The sequence below is a fragment of the Arvicanthis niloticus genome, chromosome X, assembly GCF_011762505.2.
Source record: "Arvicanthis niloticus isolate mArvNil1 chromosome X, mArvNil1.pat.X, whole genome shotgun sequence".
NCBI classification, from domain to species: Eukaryota; Metazoa; Chordata; class Mammalia; order Rodentia; family Muridae; genus Arvicanthis; species Arvicanthis niloticus.
The window spans coordinates 48,676,398-48,684,307 of record NC_047679.1 but is presented as its reverse complement, the minus strand read 5'-3'; the positions used below and the strand labels follow the sequence as shown (position 1 = coordinate 48,684,307).

The 7,910-nt window shown below is 43.4% G+C and overlaps 1 pseudogene; it reads right to left on the bottom strand.

The window, feature by feature from the left end:
- Window positions 1-438: 438 nt before the first annotated feature.
- LOC117694948 (CDKN2AIP N-terminal-like protein pseudogene) lies at window positions 439-6,810 on the bottom strand (annotated as a pseudogene).
- Window positions 6,811-7,910: the final 1,100 nt, after the last annotated feature.

Sequence of the window (7,910 nt, the reverse complement as noted above, 5' to 3'; positions counted from 1 at the left end):
GCACAAAGGTCCCTGAGCCCACCAGTGGGGGTGCTCCAGTGACACATTTCATAGTCCTTTGGTGGCCATCACAAGTATAGAGTGGGTTCAGGTAGAGATGAGGACACAGAGGATCTGCCTTGCCTCAGGACAAAAATGGGTGGGGGTATGGCAAAAACAATTATATTTACAGATACTCTGCTAAAAAAATCAAATTATAAAATTTATCACCTGTCATATCAACATAAAAGGCATTTCAAACAAAGTTTGGCTTTGACAATTCTGATGAAATTTCTGAGGGTCGGCCATGTATAAATACATAAATATGCATGTATTTTTACAGCAGTCCTGGAAGAACAAAGACTTCTTTGAAGCCCTTGGGCCCCGTCCCCTTCCATTCCAGCTGCCTCTATGCTGCAAATACCAGGAATCTTGAGAATTGCCAATGTTCAGTCACCTTCACCATGGCCTTCTTTCTAAGTCTGTCCCCAGGGTGGAAATGTGGGGATCTGTCTTAGCTTTGATGCTTTTTTTCATTAGTTCACTTTCTCTTGTAAACTGTGGCAGGTCTTCCACTTCGATCCCATCAGCCATTTCCATCACCTTGTCCAGAAGGTCTTTGTTGTAACCGCAACCCAAGAAGAGGTGGTTGGCCCAGACCACGGCTGTCCGGTGGGTCTCGGTAGTCAGGCAGGTGGCGCAAGATGAACTCCATGCTCGCTTTCCATTGTTCTGGCTCTCCGAGTAGGAACTGAACGACTCAGCAAAGTCAAAGTCGGCATCAAGTCGGAGTCCTGCAGCACTTAGGAAACTACCTTCACCACGGAGGTAGGCTCGCCACCCACCACGGCTCCCGCAGCTGCTGCCACCACCAAGGATCGCACCAGCCCTGGGCCTTCCTTCTAAAACAAGTATAAAGATTGATGCTCAGCCAAGCATAGTGGCACAAGCCTATAATCCTAACACTCAGAACATTGATGCTGAAGGACTAAATTCAAGGCCAGCCTGAAGTCAAACCCTGTCTAAAGGGAAAAGACATAGACTGGAGAGGTGGTTCAGCAGTTAAGAGCACTAGATGCTCTACCACAAGACCCAGGTTCGATTCCCAGTACCCATATGGCATCTTACAACTGTCTATAACTCTAGTTCCAGGGGATCTGACACCTTCACACAGACATACACGTAGGCAAAACACCAATCAATGCACATAAAATAAAAATAAATCACTTTAAAAGAAAAAAAGATACTCATGAGACTGGTTTATTGAAAACTAGTTTCTGGGGTGGGAGAGAGAGATTCATGGTTAAGAGCACTGGATGCTCTTCCAGAGGACCTGCGTTCAATTCCTAGATCCACATGTCTCCTCACAACTGTAGCTCCAGTTTTACAAAATCCAGCACCTTTATCTGGCTTCAGTAGGCACCAGATATGCATGCAGTACCCAGATATATTCATGCTAGCAAAATAAATACCTGTACACATTTCTTTAAAAAATTGGCTTCGGCAAAAATCTTAATCTGAGTATATATTTTTTTTCTTTTACTGGATATTTTATTTAAATTTCAGATGCCATCCCCTTTCCCCATTTCCTGTCCCTAGAAAACCCCTATCCCATACCCCCTTCTCCTTTTTGCTTTTATACAATTTTTTTAATGTTAACCAATGGCTTTATAAATTTGGTAATGCTCAATATCAATCAGAAGTGTAACCTAATACCCAACCTAGATATATCAACTATCTTTGACTGGTGGAGACATGTGATTATCTGCCTCCCTGTCTGGCCACCTCTCTCTTTCTCTCTCATCACCTAGCTCCTCCTCTCCTCCTCCTCCTCTCCTTACTCCTCCTCTCTGTACTCCTCCCACCTTAGCTCCTCCTACATATCAGCCTTGCTGTTAAAATAAAACTTTTCTCTCAAAATACAGTTAGAGCATAATTATACCAATTTATGTCAGTAAGGTGCAAGATAGACCTAATACCCAGTCCACCATTTTGTTGACTAAGCAGAACCTCTGTCATCTCTCCTAAATAAAAGACTTAGTTTTGAACCTGGCTTTTTCCTTGGCTTTAGAATGAATGTCAGCTGAAAACCGTCCTCTCAAATCTTTTCTCTCAAAGTAAATAGCCAGGATTGGCTATGAGACTATAAGTCTTCAGCCCAGTCAGAAATCCAGAATGACTGAGTTAACTGAAATTATGGGAAGCACAAAGCATAGCTTCTAAAACATAGTCAATTTATAGAGACTGCTGAACACCTGGACAGTCCCTATACTACAGAACGTTGGAGCATCCCATCTTCAGCCTTCTGGCCCAGGATCATCTGACAGACCTAGTGATACAGAATTATTAAGGGCTGATTACTCTGTCTTGGCAGATATAATCAGTCGACTATTCTGCAAGTGTGTCCTTTTCTGGACAGTGATTTGTCTGTAGATGGAAAGAGGCCATTTTTGCCTAGTGGCTGACTCACCACAATTGGAATAACTCCAAAGATGCTCAATTTCTTCTTAGAATCCAAGACAGGAAGCTGTCAGGAGCAGACAGGTCTCTAATCAAAATGAACATTAATACAGAAATGTTTGTAATATCAGTTCTGTGGGTTTCTGACGTTTTGAAAACCAGTAAGGTAATCTGGACTGTTGTCTGTTAACTCCTCTCAGCTATTTCTAAAGAAAATATAGAAAACACCCTAACAATAAACTCAAAGCCATGAATTTGCTATAGGCCCTTAACTCACAGGCTAACCATCTCAAATAAGTTAAAAAAGTTAAAGAAGGACTGGGTCTAAGCCTTGTATTCCTAAATGTGTTATACAGGCGCAATGCCTATGATAGTAACAATATTCATCTCACTTTTATAGTAATAAGAAGCTCGTACCAATAAAAACCTTAAATTTGAAATCAAAGTAAATTTTGTACCGTTTAAGAAATTATAACTTCATCTTAATAACAATTATACATATTTCTACCAATAGGTTATGGCTATGCAATAAATCCTAGCTAATCCTCCCTGTTCCACCAAAACCACTATTTTTCCCTAGAAAGACAGCCCAATATTAACCACCTCAGTCCCCAAGCCCAGGGAATAGGGGCGCCGACTCTTCATTAACTTGTTCAAGCTGATTATGGGTGTTGAGATATTAGAAGAGGGAGTGGGGGAAGAGTAAATTGATAAGCCTCTGACACTGTGTCTTCACTGCAACCAGATGGAATTCCAGGACATCAGAGGTTCAAGCAGGTCTGCTCAGCTTGCCTGATGAGTAGATACACCAAGGCTATGTATTCTGCAATATATAATTCTCAAAACAAATTTTAGTATCAAGATAACTGTTTGTTTGAATTCTGGAATCTTGTCTTCTGGCGGCCTGCCTCTGTCATGTCTAATCGATATAATTCTGGGAGTTTCTATGAGGGTGTGCTCCCACCATCCTCCCATTTTTGCCTTCCTGCTCACAAATTTCCCAATATCAGAGAATCCAAACTTTCGGGCACCTAGGCCCTCCACTTCCACTGATGCCTAACCCCTTACTCCATCCCCCCTCCTCCAATTACTATGAGGGTGTGCTCCCACCATCCTCTCATTCCTGCCTCCCTGCTCTTGCAATTCCCCAACACTAGGGAATCCAAACTTTCAGGTACCAAGGCTGTCCACTTCCATTGATGCCGGGCAAGGCCACCCTCAACTACCTATACAGGTGGAGCCATGAGTCCCCCACTTTGTGTTCTCAGGCTGGAGATTTTAGAATGGCTACTCCAGCTTGTTTCTTAGGACAGTTGGCTTGAAAAATTGTTTTCCAGACTTTTACTCTAAGGTAGAGTCTGTCTTTGTTAATGAGGTGGATTTCCTGTATGCAGCAAAATGCTGGGTCCTGTTTATGTATCCAGTCTATTAGCCTATGTCTTTTAATTGGGGAATTGAGTCCATTGATGTTAAGGGATATTAAGGAACAGTGATTGTTGTCTCCTGTTATTTTTGTTATTAGAGGTGAAGTTATCTTTGTGTGGCTATCTTCTTTTGGGTTTGTTGGAAGAGGGTTACTTTCTTGCTCTTTCTAGGGTATAATTTCCCTCCTTGTATTGGAGCTTTCCTGCTATTATCCTTTGTAATGCTGGGTTTGTGGAAAGATATTGTGTAAATTTGGTTTTGTCATGGAATATCTTGGTTTCTCCATCTATGGTAATTGAGAGTTTTGCTGGGTGTAGTAGCCTGGGCTGGCATTTGTGTTCTCTTAGGATCTGTATGACATCTGTCCAGCATCTTCTAGCTTTTATAGTAGCTGGTGAGAAGTCTGGTGTAATTCTGATAGGTCTGCCTTTATATGTTACTTGGCCTTTCTCCCTTACTGCATTTAATATTCTTTCTTTGTTTTGTGCATTTGGTGTTTTGATTATTATGTGAAGGGAGGTATTTCTTTTCTGGTCTAGTCTATTTGGCGTTCTATAGGCTTCTTGTATGTTTATGGGCATCTCATTCTTTAGATTAGGGAAGTTTTCTTCTATAATTTTGTTGAAGATATTTATTGGCCCTTTAAGTTGGGAATCTTCACTCTCATCTATACCTATTATCCTTAGGTTTGTTCTTCTCATTGTGTCCTGAATTTCCTGGATGTTTTGTGTTAAGAACTTTTTGCATTTTGCATTTTCTTTCACAGTTGTATTGATATTTTCTATGATATCTTCTGCACCTGAGATTCTCTCTTCTATCTCTTGTATTCTGTTCATGATGCTTGTGTCTATGACTCCTGATTTCTTTCCTAGGTTTTCTATTTCCAGGGTAGTCTCCCTTTGTGATTTCTTTATTGTTTCTACTTCCATTTTTATGTCCTGGATGGTTTTGTTCAATTCCTTCACCTGTTTGGTTGTGTTCTTTTGTAATTCTTTAAGGGATTTTTGTGTTTCCTCTTTTAGGGCTTCTACCTGTTTACCTGTGTTCTCCTCAAATTCTTTGAGAGTGTTATTTATGTCCTTCTTAAAGTCCTTATCATCATCATTAGAAGTGATTTTAAATCTGAATCTTGCTTTGCTGGTGATATGGGGAATTCAGGACTTTCTAGTGTGGGAGAACTAGGTTCTAATGATGCCAAGTACCCTGGGTTACTGATGCTTATGTTTTTGTGCTTGCCTTTTGCCATCTGTATCTCCTTAGTGCTACCTGCCCTGTCCCTGACTGGAGCCTGTCTTTTCTATTATCTTGGTTGTATCAGAACTCTGTGGGGTGGGTGTAACTACTGGGGTAAGCGCTGGGGCCCAAAATCTGCTCAGTGCTCAAGCACAGACAGGATGCTGCCCAGGTTAGAGCTCTGGGAGCCCCGTTTCCTCTGGGTTCTTAGAGATTGGGGGCAGAGCTGCCGCCCAAGATCTGCTCAGTGCTCTGTCCCAGACCAAAGGAAACCAGTGCGCCAGGCCGGGAGTGACTTCCTGGGTCCTTGTGGGTCCCAGTTACTCCCTGTTTGGGGCTGTGAGGACAAAATTTGAAAGCAACATTGTAACAATAACAAAAATTCATGGTCAGCAAAGACCACCAACAATTTGTTAAATATAGTCATAATAAAAATATTAAGTAAGCCCCTGCAGTGGCAGGGTGACCCAAATGAAAAGGCATGCAAAGAAGTGCCCAGACAAGTCCAAACAAGCCCAAGTGAGTAGCTATCTGGTGTTTACTTTTTCTCTCCCCCTTTTCTTCTCCAGACTTACACTAAACCTTTCCTACTCCTCTCTTCTGCTCTTCTAGATTTTCTTAGCAACTTACACTAAATCTTTCTCTTCTCTACTCCTCTTCTCCACTCTTTTCCTCTAGACTTTCTTAGTAACTTACACTAAATCTTTTAATCTTCTCTATTTCTCTCCTCTAGTGTCTGAAGCCTTGTCTGTACTGACAGAATGTCTAGAAAGGCTGTGGGCAGCTCATCTGATCCCTGCTTAACCTCATGTGCCTTGGCGAAATTAGTGGGCTCTCATGTAGCTCTCTCTCTCTCAAGATCTATCAGCGGGATCTGGCGTGGGCCTTTGGGTGTCCCTTACCTTCTGTAACCCGCTGCTGGCCACGGCCTGATCAATTGATGGGGTCCCCATGTCTCCATGTCTGAGGGAACATTCTTTTTCCAGTGTCCTCTCTTGTTCTCTTGTTCTTCACTCCTGAAGACCAGAACCTGCAAGGGTCTTGTGCAAGAAAGGCTTTTATGTGGGGGAGGGGGGGGGAGTGTAGAGTGTATTCCTCCACTAGATTTATCTAGGTGACTATATTGGGCACTAGATCTAGGTGTCTGAGGGATCCTGGCCTATCTATTGCTTTGATAACTAACTTACTTTTTACTATAAATTTGTATCTGTATCAAAATGGAGGCCTATTCTTTTGGCTCTCTGACACAGGACAGTCTTAACTTCTTGTAGCAGGCAACCAGTCTGACCTGTCTGACCTGTCTGCAGGCAGGTTTGTTGGTTCAGCGTTTCTAAGCTGGAGTCACGTCATGTGACTTGTCTCGGCTACTTATTCACTTTTCCTTTCTAAAAAGCTCAGCGCTATTCACTCACTATATATTTTTTAAAATATATATATATATAATTATAACTCTCAGGTGAATAATCTTATTGGGGCTGTTTGTCTAGCTGCCCTGGCTCCACTGCCAGGTTTTTTTTTTTTTTTTTATCACCTGGGCTCTCATCTATCTTCATAGGCTGCAGGTGGAAAACCGCCGATTTGTTACAGCAGTGACCCCTAGGTACCCAGTACAGCCACGTACACCAAACTAGGTAGCTGTCGCACGCTGTCGCTGTGCTGGGGAACCACGAGTTGTCGCCTGCCAATTGCGGGCTGGGCAAGAGCGCCCTCCATGTGGTGTTACCTGGAGGATACCCTACATGCTGTAGGCGGGCTGTCCGAACACGAACCGCGGTGGCTGACTTTTATTAAAGGACCTGCCTGCCCCTGTGTAGCAGTACTCTTGTACCGGCGGCTTTCTTTCTCTGCCAGCGATCATGTTACCTATTTTTAACTCAAGATGTTTTACACAGTAGTTTCAAGTCCAGAAAAAAAGAAAAGAAACAACGATCGTCAGTCAGAGTCCAAGAACATATAAACCAAATAACCCAGATAGCTCACCCCTGCCATGGGTGGCACAGAAAACACAGACAGCTCACCCCTGCCACGGGTGGCACAAACAACACTTAACCACATTTGGTCGAGACCCCAGATGGAGAATGATTCCACGTCTTCTCCCCAAGTAGGAGCACTACGTCTCCTGAAACCTGATGGTCAGATCCCCTGACCTTCTGATGGGGAAAGGCCTCGCACCTTCCCCCCAGATCCCCAGGGTGTCCCCCAGGGTTGCAGCCTGCGGGTCCAATAAGCAAGTCTGCTCCCCCATGTCACCAAGTCCTTACGGCCTATGGTGACAGCTGCCCTGAAACGGAAACCAAGACACAACAGAAACCAAAACACAGAGACAAAGACAGTGAGCTGGCAGAATGACTAGTTACTTTTGACCATGAAACCTTGGACTTCTGGAAAAGGGGGAGAGAAAAAGTAAACACCAGATAGCCCACTACTCACTTGGGCTTGTTTGGACTTGTCTGGGCACGTCTTTGCATGCCTTTTCATTTGGGTCACCCTGCCACTGCAGGGGCTTACTTAATATTTTTATTATGACTATATTTAACAAATTGTTGGTGGTCTTTGCTGACCATGAATTTTTGTTATTGTTACAATGTTGCTTTCAAATTTTGTCCTCACAGGGCGGGCCTTGCTGTCTACTTACCTAAGATACTGCCCGAGTTAGAGCACCTGGGATCCCCAATTCCTCTGGGTTCTGTGTGATTGGGGGCAGAGCTGCTGTCTTGGATCTGCTCAGTTCCTGGGCCCAGACTGGAAGGAACCAGTGCTCTGGGCCGGGAGTGACTTCCTGGGTCCTTGTGGGTCCCAGTTACTCCCTGTTT